This window comes from Geotrypetes seraphini, chromosome 5, assembly GCF_902459505.1.
Source record: "Geotrypetes seraphini chromosome 5, aGeoSer1.1, whole genome shotgun sequence".
Lineage (NCBI taxonomy): Eukaryota > Metazoa > Chordata > Amphibia > Gymnophiona > Dermophiidae > Geotrypetes > Geotrypetes seraphini.
The window spans coordinates 260,635,725-260,658,587 of NC_047088.1; positions in this window are offsets into that span (position 1 = coordinate 260,635,725).

Sequence of the window (22,863 nt, forward strand, 5' to 3'; positions counted from 1 at the left end):
ACATGATCAAAACATTTAAGTACCTCACGGGACGTGTCGAAGTGGAAGATGATATTTTCTTTCTCAAGGGACCCTCGGCCACAAGAGGGCACCCGCTCAAACTCAGGGGCGGAAAATTTCATGGCGACACCAGAAAGTATTTCTTCACAGAGAGAGTGGTTGATCATTGGAGCAAACTTCCAGTGCAGGTGATCGAGGCAGACAGCGTGCCAGACTTTAAGAATAAATGGGATACCCATGTGGGATCCCTACGAGGGTCAAGATAAGGAAATTGGGTCATTAGGGCATAGACAGGGGGTGGGTAAGCAGAGTGGGCAGACTTGATGGGCTGGAGCCCTTTTCTGCCGTCATCTTCTATGTTTCTATGTAACCTTGTCTAATTCTCCTCCGCAAATTAAAGCATTCTGAAAAGTTATTATTAATATACAATTTTGCAACAGGGGAGCTATACAATGTTTGAATCATTTGTATAAATCTTGAACCTATTCCATACCATTCCATAGCTTGTTACATGAAGATCCATTCCACCCTATCAAAGGCTTTCTTTGCATTCAAGGACACATAAAAAGCTGGATCTTTCATGGTTTTTGTTAAATTCAACATATGAAAAGCCAATCTTGTGTTATTAGATGAGTGTCTCCTAGCAACAAATCCAGTTTGGTGCATATCAACAATAAAAGGGAGAGCCTTAGCTAAGGGTAAAGCCAATGTCTTAGCCAAAAGTTTTCCATCTACATTGATTAATGATATAGGCCTGTAATTTGAAACCAACATGGGATCTTTATTTGGCTTTGGCAAAACTATAGTCAATGATTCTGCCATAGTCAATGATTCTGCCATTCTGTAATGCAACCCTTAGTTAGTTGAGTCTGATATAAATTTATTAAATGAGGTAATAGGGTAATTTGAAATGATTTATAAAATTCCACCGTGAAACCATCACCACCTGGAGTGGATCCAACTCTAAGAGACTTCAACGCTGTTTCCACTTCTTTTAATGATATAGGCTCTTCTAAACTTTTTTTATATGCTCAGGAATTTTCGGCCATTTTATTAACTTCAAAAATTCTAACCATGCTACCGCACTTGGATCTGGCACTCCGGGGAAGAAAAAATTCAAGGTAATCTTTCAAAGTTTTCGATCCGTCGCCCGGGTTAGAGGAGCGTCACGATCACTGCTCCATCTTGTGCGCGCGCCAAGCCACGCCCCCAGCCATCTTGTTTCAATGTAAGCTTGCAAACGATAAGTTTTACACTTACCTGATAATGTGGTATAAAGATAGATGACTTGGCAGCAAACGTCTGGACATACAAGCAGATGATTTTTGAAAAAATTTTTATTTTGGACTTATTTTTTCAAGATTGGACTTTAGACACTGCCGACTTTGGGTGACTAGCGCCCTAGGCCCAAAATGGACTTAGACTTTTTTTTATTATTATTATGCCACTCTATGAGTTTATCTTTTTGGGCAGACTGGATAGACTTTATAGGTCTTTATTTGCCATCATCTGCTATCTTACTATGAAATCAGAAAGTGATCAGATCAAGGAACCAGCAAGAAAGAATTGAAAGAACCCAAAGCCATGTGTCTGTTTCGTGAGAACAAGATCTAAAGTGTGACATATTGTGAGAGACCGCGGTCAGAAAGTAGATGAAGAAAGCGTTGGTCTTGAGGTCTAGCAGGATTGGCCATGTGAAAGTTAAAGTCTAGAACAGTGTCTCTCAAACTGTGTGCCATGGTAGTATTGGAGTGATTCTGGATGGTCACCTGTACCTCTCCGCCCACATCTCACAGGTGGTCTCCACTTCCTTCTATGACCTGCGCTAACTACAAAGGATCAAACCATACCTTTCTAAACCTGACATTGCTCAGCTCATCTATGCCTATGTACTCAGAAGTAGTGATAGGTTATAGGATGAGGCAGGGACCACTTGACAGGTCATGGACCTGATGGGCCGCCGCGGGTACGGACTGTTGGGCACGATGGACCTCTGATCTGACCCAGTGGAGGCAACTTCTTATGTTCTTATGTTCTTACTCTCTAGAATGGACTACTGCAACTCCTTATTTAATGGAATAATCACAAAAGAACTCAAATGCCTCCAGCGAGTCCAAAACTCAGTGATCCGCCTACTGTATGGTCTCGACTTCTGTGCCCTCACCTCACCAGCGCTCCAAGCAGAGCACTGGCTACCTGTCAACAAATGCTGCATATTCAAAGCCCTTGTAATAGCTCACAAACATATCATTATAAACAATATTATATCATATGATAATGATAATGGAACTTCCAATATCGTGATAATTTGACCCCAAATGGATTTCCAGAATTTGAATATCAAGGGACAATAATAAAGCAAATGATCCAGTGTCCCTAAATCAAGATGACATTATTCTTTAACATGATTGGTCCTTGAAAACTAAAGGCAAGTAATTTTATTTTTATTTTTTATGCAGTAGTTATCCTAACTTGAGCAAGAAAGCAATCAAGGCTTTGTTACCGTTTAGATCTTCTTATCTTTACAAACTTGGATTTTAAGCTCTGACAGAAATTTAATAATAATAATAATAATAATAAAGATGGTGGATGATGAAATGCGTGTTTGCTTGTCGACTGTTGAGCCACGTTTTGAGTTAATTTGCATTCAAAAACAAGCTCATCCATCGCATTGATTAGAAATTCTATTCTATCTACTTTAGTTTCACCTTTGTTACAATTACCCATACATGGCTCAAAGAACTTTAAATAAATAACTCTCAAATTAAATTTTTGTTGGTTTTGCAATTTTAGAATTTCAATTATAATGTGTCACAAAAAAACATTTGCACCGTTTAATGTTTGAGAGACACTGGTCTAGCGTTCCAAATCAGCCTGCAGCTGGAAGAAGTTTGTCAAACCCTCACCTCCACTGGAGCTCACTGGGACTAAATATCAGGCTCAATCTTCTCTCTGTCTTTTTAACCATCTGTTCCGTAACTCAGGATTTCATCAATACACCGTGTAGCAAGTGGCTTTCAACCTCAAAAAATGTCATTTCCACCCCAAGTCCTGTCTCAGGAGGAAACAATTAAACTAACAAACTTCCAAGCTTGCATCATGACATGAAATTTCCAAAATAATCCAATATCTGTAATCATGATTTGATCTCCAGTTATTAAAACTAGGCACTCCTTCTGAAGTAATCGGCAAGCTCTGTGTGGTTGCATTGCTCGGGCCAATTGCCCAAATCAAATTTCCAAGTGAGACCTGGGGGGGAGGTGAATGAGCTGAGAACGAACAAAGTCATGTAACCAAACGAGATGTTTTCATTTGCATGTCATTGTCTCCTTTATATGTAGAGCTTTTTTATGCATTTACAAACAGAATGTAAAATGTATCGAAGGACGTGTCTCATAGTCATGAAATGGAGAGACTTCCTTTGCGCTTACTCATGCTCTTGGCTATAACTTTCTAAACAATTCAACCCATATACTTGCATGGTTTGCTGTTTCAGCCTAAACCTTAATGACACTGAATATTTCAAGGGCTCTCTCGGGAAGCTGGTTGTTGATAGCTACCCTGGCGTGTTGCTTTCAGCTCTTATAATTAATTGATAGTATTGTACTATATACTTTAATATCATTTTCTGACAAACTGTGTGTAAAATGGAAGGAATTTATGTAGTCTTTCTACATCCAGCAGAGCTCTCAGCTGCTAGTTACAGAAGTAACAGATGTATTGAATTAGTCCAATCTAAAGGTCTCACCAATAACTTGTTTATTGACCCTTATTTCTTCATCTGGTGGGGCATTGTAGAATGTCTGTTTTCTTCTTTAAATGTCTCCTATTCTAATCCACTATGTACAAGTTTTATATAGTAATTGATGGCTGGAAAAGACCAAGTTGACCCGTCTATTCTGCCCAGTTGAAATTATTCCACTTTGCAGAGATGATCACATCAGTTCTCCTACGTACACCAACACTAGCTGCACCCTTCCCTTGCAGACACACACATCTTGTCTTTCATCTGGCCTCTCAGCCTTATCACGGCTCTCTTTTGCATATCTTATTAAATCCCCATAAGACCAACACTAAATCCAAACACAAGTCTCCAACCATATGTTACTACCATATTCTAATAAACCCCTTTTTCAAAACATGATAACCCCCCCCCCCCCCACTACCAAAATGCTCCGTGAAGCTGATATTCAGTCATCAGCAGGCAATGTTTGGGCTGCCTATTATTGGCATTACACCCAGATATTTCTGGCAACCGACATTGAATAACCATTTTTTGGCAGGTCCTCTCACAGATTTGTTTAATAAATCCTTGGAGATGGTAGAGGTTCCCTCTTCACAAAAGTGGTAACAGAGAAGAAGTCGGAAACTACAAGCCTCACTTTGGTGGTTGAAAAAAATAATGGAAGTTCTGCTGAAGGAAAGAATAGATTTTTCTGTCTTGAACTTTTTTGGGGGTGGGGGATGACTTGTGCTTCCATTATATTGACTCAGTTTTGGACTTAGGATGTCTTTGATAGACCCAAGTCTCATCTCCAGTCACCAAACGATGAAAAACATTCACTTGTCTTCATGGAACATCCCCAAGTTCTCTTGATTGCACTGGAGCCTCGTGGCCTTCTGACATGGCATCAGCATTCTTGGAACCCATGTTGCACTAACCTTGGACATGCCCAACTTTTCATGAATTATTTTCCAAACTGTACCTGCCAAGATGCCCATTTCTTCAGCTATTCAGAAAACCTTATTCATATGTCTAACAAAATTAAATCCTTGACTTTTGCACATTTCTGTGGAAGTTGTTTCCACAGGCCATCCAGTGTGATGGTCATCTTCAATGGACTCTTTACCCTACTTAAACTACTTACTCCAAAATTTTACTTTGTAGGAAGATGGGGCAAACTCACCTAAACTGTAGTCATGCATTCATGGATCTCCTTTGGGTTTTTTCCCCTTCTTTTGTGATAAATTTTATCACTGAACAGTGCTCCAAATCTAGCAGTTTCTTACTTGATTTGTACAAGGACTCTCTTGACATAGTTTGCTCCCCCCTAACGCCAGCCCTGCTAGTGATCTCAGGGCAAGCCATTGCTTCCCTGGGTCTAACTCAATAGCATAGGAGTAGCCATTCTAGTTCAGACCAATGGTCCATCTAGCCCTGTATCCTGTTTCCCCAGTGGCCAATCCAGGTCACAAGTGCCTGGCAGAAACCCAAATAGTAGCCCCATTCCATGCTTATCCTGCTGGAAAGTGCCTTTGCAGAAGACAGCCCTCTCCCTTCCCCTCCTTCAGTCAAGATTTTATAGAGAATATTGCGTAGGACAGTGAAATAAACTCATACTTTCATACATCTGGAATTGCATTTTTTAGACAGCAGAATATGAAAAATGTATGAGCATATGAAGACTTTTTACCAGACATTAAAACTCTATTTAGTTTTATACTTTGGACACACCACCTGAAAGTGCTCACTCTTTGGCCTTCATTCAATCTCATATTTCAGTGTGATTTCCCCTTGGCATCTCTATGGCAGGGGAACTACTGGCCTGTTGCCAATTATGCTGCACCAGGAAAATTATATAGACTTTCCTTTGGCCACAAAATCATGGAGTCTAATCTAATCTTCCATTTGTGAGTTGCACAAACCTATACAAACTCTATGTAACTGATCAGTGATCAAGAGGGAAAGGGGGAGGAATGGATAAGAGGGACAAGGGGAAGACATGAGGAGGGGCCTAGTTGGGGAGAGAGGAGATAGACAGAAGCAAAAGCAATTAGTTGTCGAAGAAATGAGTCTTCCGTTTTTTTTCCTGAATGAGGTGTAGTTGGCCTCCTTCCTGATTGCTTCTGGAAGGTCATTCCAGGTTTTTACTCCCAGGTATTTTAGCATGGAGTGGAAGATTCACTTGTAGTGGAGGTTCTTTGTGGATGGTAGGTTTAGCTGAATTCTGTTAAGAATTCCTTTGGATGTGGACCAAGCCGTTGAAAATAGCTGGAGAAGGGGAGCAGCTGAGTTTCCATACAGTAAGATGCATGATATTTTGAAGTTTATCTGGGATATTGGAAGCCAGTGTAATTGTTTGATGAAGGTTGAGATTGAATCATATTTCTTTAGTTTGAAGATCAGTTTTACGGCTGTGTTCTGGAAGAGCTGTAGTTTGTGGATAAGAGTGGTGTTGATGCCTAAGGAGGCAGAATTGCAATAGTCTAGTTGAGGCTCTGGACAATCAGAGCAAAATGATGTGGGTGAAAGTATGGCCTAGTGAGTCGCAATTGTCGCATAGTGTAGATGGTCTTTTTCCAAAGAGTAGAGATTTATGGTTCCATCATGAGAGTGGCATCTAAGATGCAGCCGAGCACTTTAGTGGATTTCTCCATTGTGAGGATGAAGCCAGTCAGGGGTACTATTCCAGACTATTCCAGACTGTCTACATAACATAACATAAAATGTCTATACTGCAAAACTGTTATGTTCTTTGCGGTTTACAAACATTAAATAAACAACCAGATAATTAAATATTTCAATTCCCTAAAAAATCCGAAAATAAATGTGTTTTCAATTGTTTCTTAGGACTCCTTTTACTAAGCTGCGTTAGCATTTTTTAGCGCACGCTAAACCCACGCTACACGGCTAGAACTAACGCCAGTTCAATGCTGGTGTTAAGGTCTAGCACGCACGAGCGAGCGCTATTCCATGCGTTAAAGCCCTAACCCGGCTTAGTAAAAGGAGCCCTTAATATCTTGATAAGAAACAGAGAGGCCAGTATCATTCATTTAAGATCCTTGTCCCAGGATGCTGTTTGGAAGGAAAAAAAAACATTGATGATACTTTTTAAACTGACAACCTTTAACTGGTGGGAAAGCTAAAAAAGCACTTCTTGAACTCTTTGAATTGGCAAAAAGAAATGAATCTATTTTGTTTTTGTGTTCTTAAATAGTTAGGTACTAGCCCAGCCGAAACTTTATAACAAATGCATCCAAACTTCAAATTCACCCGAGCCTCGACAAGAAGCCAGTGCAGCTCACGATAAAAAGGGGTGACCTGATCTGAACTTTTTTAGACCGAATATATGCATGAACTGCAATTTACTCTTTTGGATAAAATCAATAGAATACAAATTTTGCACGGAAGAACAGCCCACAATCTCAAACTGAAATGTACTTAAATTCATGTTGCCTGCAGAGATCTGTCAGAAATACTGATTGACATAAATATCCAGAACATACTGTTGCAGGAATTAATACAAGTACATCAATCTCAGCAAATCCCTGTGTCCTGAAGGCATCTGGTAAGAAAGGAATTATAAGTGTAATGTCATATTTCATGCAAAACATCATCATCTTGTGGGACTTTTAGAACTTGGAAAGTAAAACGCAACTGAAAGGCCAGGGAAAGTGGACATTTGTTTGAAAAGTTTGTTGGGAGCTGAATGAAGGCCAGGAACAAATTGTTCAAACCCAGGAGTCCCTTCCTTCTCAGTCTCTCTCGGAACTCTGGCACTTCAGAAACAATTCTTGTATGTAGTAGAAAGACCTGCAAAATTTGTCCATCTGGGTCTTCATTGTGCCATGAGAGTGGTACAACTAGAGTCAAAACAAGGCTTTGGTTACCACTGGGTGGGCTTTGATCAAATGACATGCATATGTATGCTGCTTATGTGCGTGTGCATTCAGTGGAGTCGGCTTTGGATGTCCAGCTAGGGACAGATTTTGGAAACAGCATCTACATTGGCTGGTGCCTCCCCAAATGGTGCCAGCCACATGTCAATCACATGTAGGTGAGGTTAATGAAGGGCAGGGTTTTAAATCACGCCTAATGGTGCCTAAGGTCATTTCCGGCCAAAAAGCATGACCATAGCTGAGCTTCCTACATCAGGGTAGGCTCTTGCCAGCGCCTACTTTTTAAAATGGATTTTTAATTGGTTTTTAAATAGCGCAGTCACTTACCGTGCCAATTAAAGCAATTAAGTTAGGCCTAACTTGCGATGCCATTTTCAAAATTCTGGGCCTTAGTGCTGGGGCAGCCTATGGGTAGCATGGCATTTAGCTTGTGCCGCTTGGCAACACAGCTTGATAAAGGGAGGGGGGGGGGGGGCAAATGCCCTTTCTTTGGTCACAACAATGCTTCATCTCTATAAATAAATTATGCATTTGAATACCTCAAAGGGATAAAGGGGAAAAAGAACAAATGGAACTCGTAAACTAAACTAAAAAACTAAACTAAAACTAAACTAGACTAAAACTTAGGGCTCCTTTTACTAAGGTGTGTTAGCGGTTTTAGTGCGTGCTTAGCGCACACTACAATGCCGCATGCGCTAGACGCTAATGCCTCCATAGAGCTTGCGTTAGTATTTTTCATTTGGCACGGGGTTTGCGTGCGCTAATCTTCAGCACGCGCTAAAAACGCTAGCGCACCTTAGTAGAAGGAGCCCTTAATTTTATAGACCAGGTCTTCAGCCAAAAAAGAATAAAATTACAAACACCAGAGCTACTCTCATTAGTAACCCAACCCACCTACTCGAAGTCACAATACTCCCCACAGAAAATGAATCTTGTGCTGCAGACAGATCTTGGTCCCAATTCCCTAAGATACATTGGACCGAATTCAACAAACTCTACAATAAGTACAGCCACGCATCATGTGAACTCAACCACTGCCCTCCATATCTCCTGTCATCAGCGAGCACTAAGTTCCGTACCTTACTCTTACACTGGATACAAACCATGCTCACAAATGGCATTTTCCCGAATGACCTCAGCGAAATTATCATCACCCCAATCTTAAAAGACCCAAAAGGACCAACAGACCTCTCATCCAACTACAGACCAATAGCCTCAATACCTTTATATATCAAACTAACAGAAGGATTAGTAGCCAAATTCCTCACCAACTATCTCGAGGACCATAACTTACTCCATCCCACGCTTCAGAATTAACTTCAGCACAGAGACACTACTAGGCTCCCTTATCAACACAGCAAGACAACACCTCAGCATTGAAAAAAAATGCTGCTCATACAGTTTGACCTGACGGCGGCATTTGACCTGGTAGACCATAACATCCTACTGCAAATCTTGGATTCAATAGGCATCTCAGATAAAGTATACTCATGGTTTGAAGGTTTCTTAAAATCCAGAACATACAAAGTAAAATCAGACAAAGAAAAATCCAAACCTTGGTCCAACCCCTGCGGCATTCCACAAGGGTCCCCACTGTCCCCTACTCTCTTCAACCTATATACGGCCTCTCTTGGTGTTTACCTGAACAAACAAGGCCTATCCTCTTATAGCTATGCTGATGACATCACCATCCTCATTCCTTTCGACCAACCAATGCTATTAATGTCAGACACACTACACAGAACTCTAGCTACAGTTACGACTTGGATGGAAGACCACAAACTGAAACTCAACCCAGACAAAACTAAATTCATCCTCCTAGAAAATAACAAAATCCCAACCATAACCAACTTAGAAATCAACTCTATCAACAACCCTTTGCAAACCACCCTAAAACTTCTAGGTATGACTATTGACAAAGGCTGCACCATGCAACCACAAATTAACAAAACAATACAGAAATCTTTCGCAGTTATGAGAAACCTTAGACAAGTCCGAAAATTCTTCAAAAAAACACAATTTCAGCTCCTAGTACAATCTCTAATCCTAAGTATCCTAGACTATTGCAACATCCTCTACCTCCCCTGCCCTGCAATAATGATTAAACAACTACAGACAATTCAGAATACAGCTCTGAGACTCGTCTATTCATTGAAAAAAACATGATCACATTATTGAGGCATTCATCAATTCTCATTGGCTTCCAATCCAGGAAAGAATACAATTTAAATTCTACTGTATACTATTTAAAACTATAAATGGAGACAGCCCAACCTACCTAAACGACCGCCTCATCCAAACCACCTCTACCAGGCATAGAAAAACACACACCCCATTCACTTACCCCCCAATCAAAGAAGTAAAACGGAAAAAACGGACTACTGGCCACTCAGGCAGCGAAGATAGACAACCAAGTCTCCAACCTATTGACAACAACCCCAGATTACAAGATGTTCAGAAAGGAAATAAAAACTATACTCTTCAAGAAATCCCTTAATAAAGCTTAATACCATGATAAAGCTTAACTCCCCTCTTACCGTCCCCTCCCTAACCCCAGATCCTACTTTTCCCTCTCTTGGAAACCTTCTCTGATCTAATGTTGTAACCCTTCTTCCATAACTCTTTTTGTAATCCGCGTTGAACCAAAAGGTAATGGCGGAATAGAAATCTGTAATGTAATGTAATGTAATAGTACATAAATATGGAAGAAGAATGTAATCTAGAATGGCTGAGTTTCCAGAGCTTTCCCAAAACAAACGAAGGGGCCTAGACTTCAAAGTGAAAGCGGTAACTCATTGCAGAGCTCAATTAGTTTGAAAATGAAGGAGTGGCTGAATCTCTTGAAAGGTCTATTTTTGCCCCTAAGGGAGGGAAATGTAAGTTTTAATTTATTTGAACTCCCAGTGAGATGAGATCTGTGTACATTCCAATCTAAAGGAACCAAAGTAATAAAAATGCCAAAGAGAATTTCAAATGCAGTACAAACGCACTTATATTGCATTCTAAGATACACTGGAAGCCAATGTAATTCCTTGAGCAATGGGGTTACGTGATCGAATTTACTCTTACCAAAAATGAGCTTGGCAGCGGTACTCTGTATCAATTGAAGTCTCTGCAGACTGACCTTTGGGAGACCCAGGTACATTGAGTTGCAATAATCCATCCTTGACAAGATAATTGACTGAACCAATACAGAGAAGTATTGCTGATGAAAGAGCGCTCTCACTCTTCTCAGGATACGGAGTTCTAAAGAAACACTTCTTAATGAGAGAATTTAGCCGATCCTTAAATGTAAGAGATGAAACAATAACAATACCCAATATTAGCGAGGAAAACTCAATTTTCAGAGATTCTCCCGAGTCTAATGATGGGAATCACTCATAATTAATAGGAAATTAAATTGAATAATGCTGAAAGAGTAATAATAAGTTCGTATAAATGCAATCCAAAAAATGTAGGCTCATGTGTGTGCAACATGCAGAGGGATTTAGCCAGGTACTAGTGACCTGGATTGGCCCCCGTGAGAAAGGGCTACTGGTCTTAATGGACCATTGCTCTGACCCAGTAAGGCTATTCTTATGTTCTTATCTTCAAAACTGTACAGGCTGGTGTAAAGGGAGAACGAGAGAGCACTCTCTAAAGTTGAAAGGGGATAGATTCCGTACAAACGTAAGGAAGTTATTCCTCACCCAGAGAGTGATAGAAACCTGGAACGCTCTTCCGGAGGCTGTTATAGGGGAAAACACCCTCCAGGGATTCAAGACAAAGTAGATAAAGACAGGTTGTTCACCCTCTCTAAGGTAGGGAGAACGAGAGAGCACTCTCTAAAGTTGAAAGGGGATAGATTCCGTACAAACGTAAGGAAGTTATTCCTCACCCAAAGAGTGATAGAAACCTGGAACGCTCTTCCGGAGGCTGTTATAGGGGAAAACACCCTCCAGGGATTCAAGACAAAGTAGATAAAGACAGGTTGTTCACCCTCTCTAAGGTAGGGAGAACGAGAGAGCACTCTCTAAAGTTGAAAGGGGATAGATTCCGTACAAACGTAAGGAAGTTATTCCTCACCCAAAGAGTGATAGAAACCTGGAACGCTCTTCCGGAGGCTGTTATAGGGGAAAACACCCTCCAGGGATTCAAGACAAAGTAGATAAAGACAGGTTGTTCACCCTCTCTAAGGTAGAGAGAACGAGAGGGCACTCTCTAAAGTTGAAAGGGGATAGATTCCGTACAAACGTAAGGAAGTTATTCCTCACCCAGAGAGTGGTGGAAAACTGGAACGCTCTTCCGGAGTCTGTCATAGGGGAAAACACCCTCCAGGGATTTAAGACAAAGTTAGACAAGTTCCTGCTAAACCAGAATGTACCGCAGGTGAGGCTGGACTCATTTAGAGCACTGGTCTTTGACCAGAGGCCACCATGTGAGCGGACTGCTGGGCACGATGGACCACTGGTCTGAACCAGCAGTGGCAGTTCTTATGTTCCTATGTACTTTTCTCACAGATTGGCACCTGCAAACTCTCCCTGGAAACTGTCCCTATAAAGCAGGGGTAGGGAACTTCGGTCCTCGAAAGCTGTATTCCAGTCGGGGTTTTCAGGATTTCCCCAATGAGATCTATTTGCATGCACTGCTTTCAATACATATTCATTGGAGTAATCCTGAAAACCCGACTGGAATATGGCTCTCGAGGACTGGAGTTCCCTACTTCTGCTATAAAGCATGTCTACAGAAATTGGCACCTGCTTTTGCTGTGCTACTTTTTTGGTCCTGTTTTGGAAACCTCCATCTCAACCCTGGTAAAGGTTCATGGGGCTGTAGAACAAGCTGCATATTTTTAAACACATCTGGGGTGGGCTATTTTCAGGTACCTTCATTTACCCCTAAACCAGGGGTAGGGAACTCCGGTCCTCGAGAGCCATATTCCAGTCGGGTTTTCAGGATTTCCCCAATGAATATGCATGATATCTATTTGCATGCACAGCTTTCAATGCATATTCATTGGGGAAATCCTGAAAACCCGACTGGAATACGACTCTTGAGGACCGGAGTTCTCTACCCCTGCCCTAAACCAATCATTGACCTTAGAAAATGGCTTCATATTAATTGCAGCGCCTACTTCTTATCTGCCTTTGCACATTACTTTTGTGTTCTTCCTTTGGCACCAGGACCTGTACATTATATTAAGAAGCATCAATCCTCTTCAGAAACACCATGTTCTCATTCCACCCCTCCTAGGATAGAATCCTTTGACAGCTCAACTTTGGCTTCAGGGAGTAAACAAACATCAGAAGGGTAGGGAATGTGGAGAGATTCTTATCTGCTTCATCAGTCTTCAATAGCTCATACATTGCAAAACAAAATCACAACTAAACTACATTATAAATTGAAAAACTAGGAATACAGAGAGAAAAACCAGCCATGGAAACCAAAAGCAATCAATATTGCATCAGATTTATTCTGTTGGACTTCGATGAAACATTTACCCAGAATTAGATCTTCTTGAGATTCTACCGTAAGATCTGGAGCTTTACCGTCTTCTTCTGCCTCCTCAGTAGCAACTGGAAAAATAACCTAGCCACTAGGGGTTTTCAAAGTCAAAACAAAGTTTGGTTTTGTGCTGGTCCAAAATGAACTTTTCATAGTTTTTGTGATATTTTTGGTATTCATTTGACCTATATAATTTTTTAGGTGTCCTTTGTACGCACTCATGAATTTAAAAATAAATACAATTAACTGCATTTGTAGGTATATGTATATACAGTACAAACAACTTGTGCATACTGTAAACATTTAGGAACATAAGACTAGCCTTCTGGGTCTGACCAAATGGTCCATCAAGCCAAGTAGCCCGTTCTCACGGTGGCCAATCCAGGTCCCTAGCACCTGGCCAAAACCCAAAGAGTAGCAACATTCCAGCATCTCAAAGAATAGCAAGATTCCGGAACCCCATTGAGAGCTGAGATTGTGATGTCATAATGCCTCATTCCATCAATAAGAGCCAACCTCATCAGTGATGTTACAATGGCTTAATTATCCTATACTTGGCTCATGTAAGAACATAATAGCCTTACTGAGTAAGACCCATGGTCCATCAAGTCCAGTAGTACCTGGCCAAAACCCAAAAGAGCAATATTCCAGAGCTGAGATTCTGATGTCATAATGCCTCAGTCCACCCCATGCCTCAGAGCCATCCTCATCAGTGATGTTACGGCTCACATAAGAACATAAGAATAGCCTTACTGGGTCAGACCAATGGTCCATCAAGTCCAGTAGCCCGTTGTCACAGTGGCCAATCCAGGTCACTAGTACCTGGCCAAAACCCAAAGAGTAGCAACATTCCAGCATCTCAAAGAATAGCAAGATTCCGGAACCCCATTGAAAGCAACATTCCAGAGCTGAGATTGTGATGTCATAATGCCTCATTCCACCAATAAGAGCCAACCTCATCAGTGATGTTACAACAGCTTCATTGTCTTTACTTGGCACACGTAAGAGCATAAGAACAGCCATACTGGGTCAGACCAATGTTCCATGTAGCACAGTATCCTATCTTCACGGTGGCCAATCCAGGTCACAAATACCTGGCAAAAACCCAAATAGTAGCAACATTCTATGCTACCAATCATGGGCAAGCAGTGGCTTCCCCCATGTTTGTCTCAATAGCAGACTATGGACTTTTCCTCCAGCAACTTGTCCAAACCTTTTTTAAACCAACTATGTTAACTGCTTTTACCACATCCTCTGGCAATGTGTTCCAAAGCTTAACTATTCTGAATGAAAAAAAAATTTTCTCCTGTTGGTTTTGAAAGCATCTCCTTAATTGAACACAATACTCCAGGTGAGGTCACCCCAAGGAGTGATACAGGGGCATTTTAACATTCTTAGTCTTGTTAACCTTCCCTTGTTAACCTTGTCCCTTCTTAAATAATTCCTAGTATCCTGTTTGTTTTTTTGGCCACAGCTGAACATTGAGTGGATGTTTTCAGTCTATTGTCTACATTTGACACCCAGATCTTTTTCTTGGATGTTGACCCCTAAGATGGACCCTATGATTTGGGTCATTATTCCAAATGTGCATCACTTTGCATTTGCTCACATTAAGGGGTCCTTTTATCAAGCTGCGGTAGGGGTTTAACGCGTGCAATACCGCGCGTTAAACCGCCTGCCGCACTAGTCGCTAACGCCTCCATTGATGAGGCATTAGTTTTTTTGGCTTGCCGCGGGGGTTAGCGCGTGATGAAATGTCCGACATGCTAACCCCGCTAGCACAACTTGATAAAAGGAGCCCTAAATTTCATCGGCCATTTGGACACCCAGTCTTCCAATATCCTAAGGTCTGCGTGCAATTTTTCAGTCTCCATGCATTTTAACAACTTTGAACAGTTTAGTGTCATAAGCAAATTTAAAAAAAACAAACCAAAACTTTATTGATTTTTAATCTAAAACAATGTCATACAAATGAAAGAACAGTAGGTATTACATACATTACACTAATATCTGTACAGGTAACATATATATCTTTCAAGATTTTCAGTTTCCCTACATATAATAGTAACATAATATAGCATAATATATAGTATAATTGAAGAATAAAGTTACCCAAATGTCATCATCAATAGTTATTCCCCCCCCCTTCAAACTCCCACCCCCCATGGATGTGTAAAGGTGAATGAACAAAAGGAAAGATAAGATAAATATATATATTATTATAATTTTACAAATTTAGTCAATGGGCTCCAAATTTTATTAAATACACCACTAAATCCCCTACACTATGCATTAATTCTTTCATATCTGTACGTAGTTCATACGTTCATCCACCAAAAAGTGTAACTTATTCTATCATGGTTCTTCCAGTTACTCGTGATCAATTGAATGGCTATACCCGTCATGATCATATTTATCTAGAATGGGTTTCACATGTAAAATTTTTCCACAAATTATAGCCTCATATGATAGTGGAACATTTGAATCCAAAACTAAATTTATTTGTCCCCAGATTGACTTCCAAAATATAAATATAAACGGACAAAAATATAGCAGATGATCCAAAGTCCCTATATCAATATGACAATGTCAGCATCTATTAGACTTAGAACTATCTATTTTATTTAATTGAACTGGGGTCCAGAAAATCCTATGTAACAAAAATAACCACGTTTGTCTCATAGATGCTGACGCTGTACATTTCAATCTCCAAGTCCAAATTCATGGCCAACGAGACACAGAAATATACTGTTTTATCTCAATGCTCCAGATATCTCTAAGACTATTTTTTGGCTTATTATTCAAAAATCCAGAAATCAATGTATACCACTGGGCAGCCTGATGTTCTACTAGATCAGTTTGGTAGCAAAGGATTTGCAGGCTAAAATAAGTTTTAAAATTTTTCCATTCAGGGAACCCACTCTGAATAGCCTGCTTCAACTGCAACCACCTATATTGTTGAGATTTTAAAATTCCAAATGACTGTTGCAGTTGTGAAAAATCAAGCAGATTTAGATTAGACATAACGTCATCTAATGTCCGAATACCTGCCTGCATCCAATTCTTCCAAGCGATCCCAGCACCGCCTATTTGAATCTTGGAGTTTAACCATAAGGACTGCAAAGTAGACTTCATTATGGGAACATCTGCTAATTTATCAATAAATTTAATTGTTTTCCACGTGTCCAATAAAATCGCATTGTCCTTAGTGTAACAAGGTATTTTAATATGTAATATATGAGACAGTCTCATCGGGGACATGATTTTCCACTCAAGATATAGTCACCTTGCTCGTAGTTTCAATTTCTAGATCACTTAAAAATAAATTATCATTAAATATATTTTATTGAGCAAATACAAAATCAAGAACAAAGAAAGAACAACAAGGTAGCTCAAAATTAGATACAAAAACCCACCCTACCTCCCACCCTCCCCTCTCACTGATGCCAAACAAAATGAGGTACATAAGAGAATAATACCCTAACAGTTCAAAAGGCGACTACGAGCCACCGGAGATAATGTAGACCAAAAAGGCTCCCAAATTCTTTGGAAGGCTCGTCCGGGCAATGAAGAAATGTCCTGAATACCTCTTCGCTCCCAAGAAAGCAACGTAATCATATAACTACGCCAAAGGGAATAGTCAGGAGCCTCCACTTCCATCCACTTAAAAATAAATTAAATAGCACAGGTCCCAGAACAGATTCCATTAATTACTCCATTAATTACTCCATTAATTACTCCTCCTTTGAGAAAAATGGCTATTTAACCCTACCCTCTGTTTTCTGTCCGATAGCCAGTTCCTAGTCTACAGTTGAACATTACCTCCTATCAAATGACTCTTTAATTTTCTCAGGAGCCTCTCATGAAGAACTTTGTCATAAGCTTTCTGAAAATTTAAATATACAACAACAACCAACTCAACTTTATCCACTTCTTTATTCACACCTTCAAAGAAGTCAATCAAACTGGTGAGGCAAGACCTTCCTTGGTTGAACCCATGGAGAGGTACAATCAAAACAAACGTCCAAATCCATTATGGGCGTAGGGTGCTAGTCGCCCAAAGTCGGCAGCGTCCAAAGACCATTCTCGAAAAATATGTCCCACTATTTTTTTCATGAAAATTGTCTACTTCTACGTCCAGCCGTTTGATTGTCCAGACTACTAGTACATCTATGTTTATACCACATTCTTGTTAAAAAAATTGTCCAAGTCCCAAACACCTAGAACAAGATCTTTTGGACATGAGAGGTGCCAGCAATGTGATGGACTAGCCACCCAGACATGTCAACAGAGTAGTGGGGCACCTTACAGGGCATAGCTGTGATCTTCACAGAAAGGGTACTACATAAACATCTCATCACAACCCTCTTGCAGGTCATGGTGAGGCCCCTACTATACCTACCTGTCTACAACCCCAATAGCCCTTATGGCTACAGGTGACACCTATATGGCATTACAGTAGGGTTTGGTGGACTCACATTTTCAATCAATAATTCAGTGGTTAGAGTGGCTTATGGGCCTGGGTTCTCCTCTCTATGGCTCACTAGTCCATCCCCCAGACTACTTAAGTCACCTCTGTGTAGCTCTACTAGGCTTTCCTATGCCAGGTACTGATGTTGTAGATGCAGGTATGTACTTTTTTATTCCAATTTTTATGGAGGGGGGGAGGTCAGTGATCACTGGGGTAGTGTAGAGGGGTCTGTACTTTGTGTCTGCAGTGGTTATCTGGTCACTTTGGATACCTTCTGGGCACTTAGACCTGTTTTTAGATTGTCTAAGTCACAATACATAAGTTCCATCCAGGCAACTTCGTAAAGCTTTTGATTATGCCTGCAGTACGACTAAGTCTAGGTCGGCCCACATCCCGCCCTCACCACTCCTTCAAAAACGCCCCTTTCAGCTCTGGGCGCATAGCGGAATTCAGAGTAGGGTTATGAGATGTCTGGATTTTACACGGACATGCGTGAGCGCGTTATCCCCTTTTTTTTACATAGTTCCCCCCCCCCCGACGTCCGATTCACCTCCCCCGCAGGACCGCTCGCACCCCCACAGCCTCCCCACCCCCCCCCATCATGAAGAAGTTTCCTACCGTTGTCCTGCTGCTTCCTCTGACGTCAGAGAAAGGGCGGGACCGCCGGAAGAGGAAGCAGCATAGACGCAGCGTAGACGCAGGGCTAAGAGAAGGGGCAGGACCGCCGGCAGAGGAAGCAGCAGGACGACGGTAGGAAACTTCTACATGATGGGGGGGGGAGGCTGTGGGGGTGCGAGCGGTCCTTTGGGGTGGGGGTGGGGGTACGGGTGCGGGTGCGTGTTCCAGCATGAGCGGTCCTTCGGGGTGCGGGTGCGAGCGGTCCTGCGGGGGGGGGTGAATCAGATGTCGGGGGGGGGTGCATCAGGCTTTCAGGGTGGGGATGGGACTTCAAGGGGAAGAGGAGACTGGGGCGGGCTAAAGGAGAGTGGGCTGGCCAGAGGAGAGTCGGGGCGGACTAAAGGAGAGTCGGGCTGGCCAGAGAACATAAGAACATAAGTAGTCGCCTCCGCCGGGGCAGACCAGAGGTCCATCCCGCCCAGCGGTCCGCTCACGCGGCAGCCCATCAGGCATATTGCCTGAGCAGCGGTCCCTGACTAATTTTATACATAAGAACATAAGAAATGCCTCTGCTGGGTCAGACCCGAGGTCCATTGTGCCCAGCAGTCCGCTCACGCGGCGGCCCAACAGGTCCAGGACCTGTGCAGTAATCTTCTATCTATACCCCTCTATCCCCATTTCCAGTAGGAATTTGTCCAATCCTTTCTCGAACCCCAATACCGTACTCTGCCTTATAACGTCCTCTGGAAGCGCATTCCAGGTGTCCACCACACGTTGAGTAAAGAAGAACTTCCTAGCATTTGTTTTGAATCTGTCCCCTTTCAACTTTTTCGAATGCCCTCTTGTTCTCTTATTTTTCGAAAGTTCGAAGAATCTGTCCCTCTCTACTCTCTCTATGCCCTTCATGATCTTGTAAGTCTCTATCATATCCCCTCTAAGTCTCCTCTTCTCCAGGGAAAAGAGACCCAGCTTCTCCAATCTCTCAGAATATGACAGGTTTTCCATACCTATTATCAGACGTGTTGCTCTCCTTTGAACCCTCTCGACTAACGCCATATCCTTCTTAAGATACGGCGACCAATATTGGACGCAGTACTCCAAATGCGGGCGCACCATCGCCCGATACAACGGCAGGATAACTTCTTTCGTTCTGGCTGTAATACCCTTTTTGATTATACCAAGCATTCTATTCGCTCTCTTAGCGGCCGCTGCACACTGTGCCGACGGCTTCATTGTCATGTCCACCATTACCCCCAAGTCCCTTTCCTGGGTGCTCTTATTCAATAACATCCCTCCCATTGTATAGTTGTACCTCGAGTTTCTGCTCCCCACATGTAATACTTTACATTTTTCAATGTTGAACTTCATCTGCCATTTCGCCGCCCATTCTTCTAATTTGTTCAAGTCCCTTTGCAACTTTTCGCAGTCCTCTGTAGTCCGAGCTCCATTAAATAGTTTGGTGTCATCCGCAAATTTTATTATCTCGCACTTCGTTCCTGTTTCTAGATCATTTATGAAGATATTAAATAGCAGCGGTCCGAGCACCGAGCCCTGCGGGACACCACTCGTGACCCTCCTTCAGTCGGAGTAGTGACCCTTCACTCCTACCCTTTGTTTTCTACCCTCCAACCTACCTACCTACCTACCTCTACACTTATCTCTAAACCTTCCACTGCTGTTATCTGTACCCCTCAATCCCTTTGTCCTCCAGGAACCTATCCAGGTCTTCCTTGAAACCCTGTACTGTGCTATTTCCTATCACGGCCTCCGGAAGGGTGTTCCATGTGTCCACCACCCTCTGTGTGAAAAAGAATTTCCTTGCGTTTGTTCTAAACCTGTCCCCCTTCAATTTCATCGAGTGTCCCCTTGTTCTTGTGGTTTCTTTCAAATTGAAAAATCTGTCCTTGTCAACCTTTTAGATGCCCCTCAGGATCTTGAAGGTCTCTATCATATCTCCTCTGAGTCTCCGCTTTTCCAGGGAGAACAGCCCCAGCTTCTTCAGTCTGTCAGTGTATGTAAGGTTTTCCATACCCTTAATTAGTTTAGTTGCTCTTCTCTGGACTCCCTCAAGCATTGCCATGTCCTTTTTGAGGTACGGTGACCAGTACTGTACACAGTATTCCAGATGCAGGCGCACCATAGCCCGGTACAGTGGCAGGATGACTTCCTTCGTTCTGGTCGAGATACCCTTCTTAATGATACCTAACATTTGGTTTGCTTTCCTCGAGGCTGTGGCGCACTGTGCCGACGCCTTCAATGTCGTGTCTACCATCACTCCCAGGTCTCTTTCCAGCTTACTGACCCCTAGCATTGATCCCCCCATTTTGTAAGTGAACATCGGGTTCCTTCTCCCTATATGCATGACCTTGCATTTCCCTACGTTGAAACTCATTTGCCACTTTTTCGCCCATTCTTCCAGTGTCGTAAGATCCCTTTGGAGATCCTCGCAATCTACCGTGGTTTCAACCTTGCTGAATAGTTTGGTGTCATCTGCGAATTTGATGACCTCACATTTTGTTCCCGCCTCCAGGTCATCAATGAATATGTTAAACAGGAGCGGTCCCAGCACTGACCCTTGAGGAACCCCGCTCGTGACCCCTTGCCAGTCCGAGTAGTGGCCCTTTACACCAACCCTCTGCTTCCTGTCTGCCAGCCAGTCGGGGCGGGCGAAAGGAGAGTCGGGCAGCGACGGGAGAGTTGGGGCGGCATGCGCGGTATACAGGTGTGCGCGGTATATAAAAATTTATTTACATAAATTACAGTTCCCCGCGCGCTATACCCGTGTGCGCGTTTTACACGGGTGCGCGTTATCTACATGAAAATACGGTACATAAAGTATACACGTGTCACACCATCACGACTGAGCCAATGGCTCTTCTCTCTCTGACGCTGCTGGAGTGTAGTGACTGTTCTAAATGAGCGAGGTCTTGCAGTACAAGTATGTATAGTGTTATGCATTAAAGTTTTGGGTTGTGGAATGAATCGTCTGAGTTTCCATTATTTCCTACGGTGAAATTCGCTTTGATATATGAGTGTTTTGGATTACAAGCATGTTTTCGGAACTAATTATGCTCATAAAACCAAGGTTTTACTGTATTTCTGTTTCGATTATGAGCCCCATTAAATCATATTTGGCTACGTGTTTTACAATTTTATTTTATTATTATTTTTTTTAACTACTTTGCCCAGCCACTGAAGTCAGGCTTACCTGTCTGTAATTTCCCAGATCTGCCCTGGAGCCCTTTTTAAAACTCATCATAACATTGGCCACCCTCCAATCTTCAGGTAATACAGATGATTTTAGCGACAGGTTACAGATCACTAACAGCAAGTCAGCAATTTCATGTTTGAGTTATTTTAGTACCCTGGGATATATATATCATCTGGTCCAGGTAATTTATCACTCTAACTTGTCAATTTGGCTTCGTATGTCTTCCAGGTTCAAAGAGATTTCTTCAGATTTTATGCTGCTTATCCTATTTCTCCAAGCCATCTTAATAATGGGTGGTACACAGGTGGGTATAGTAGCTTTTGGGGGAGTTCTGGGAGGCTCGCTCTAAATTATAAAAGGGTTATACTGTACATATGACACCCTGCATGTGAGATATACTGTACATATGACACCCTGCATGTGCCCTCTAAGGTACCCCACTGCTCTGTTGGGATGTCCATGTGGTCAGTCCATTATATAGAAACATAGAAGATGACGGCAGAAAAGGGCTACAGCCCATCAAGTCTGCCCACTCCGACAACCCTACCCCCTTGAATTTACCCCCCTAGAGATCCCACATGTGTATCCCATTTCCTTTTAAAATCCTTCACGCTGCTGGCCTGAATCACCTGAAGTGGAAGTTCATTCCAACGATCGACCACCCTTTCGATGAAGAAGAACTTCCTGGTGTCGCCATGAAATTTCCCACCCCTGATTTTCAGCGGATGTCCTCTTGTGTCTATAATGTTAGCTCTTCCCATGTCCAAATGGTCTGGAACAGGACATTTTGAACGTGGACGTTGTTGTGTTTGAAAATGGCCAAAAATGTTAGACATCCTAAACGCCACGACATCTGAATAGGTCATTTAAAAAAAAAAAAAAGGAAATCTAGCAGTTTTAAAAATGGCTGTTTCCCCGTCCCAGTATTTGGATATCTTGCGCGATATGTCCAAAGTCGGACTTACCCCCTCGTTTACCAAACCGAGCTAGTTCCTATGAGTGTCGGGAGCAGCGCGGGCCATTCAGCATGGCTCTCTGCGCTAAAATCGCTAGCGCTGTTTAGTAGAAGAGGCTCTTAGACACGCTATCAAAAATGCCCCTGTTTGCATACACTTCTGCAACCGTTGGTGTTTGGTTTGCAAAATTTTGATTGCATTGCTATTGAGAAGAGTGTGGCGTAGTGGTTAGCGCTACGGTCTCCGCACCCTGAGGTTGTGGGTTCAAGCCCTGCACTGTTCCCTGTGACCCTGGGCAAGTCACTTAATCCACCACTGCCCCAGGTACATTAGACAGATTGTGAGCCAGTGGGATGGGGAAAATGCTTGAAGAACCTGTATGTAAACCACTTTGAGTGTGTTTGTTTAACTGCAAAAAGGCGGTATACAAGTCCCAATCCCTTTCCCTGATGTCATAATGCCTCATTCCACCGGATTTCTCCAAACATGCCCTCCTTTTCAAG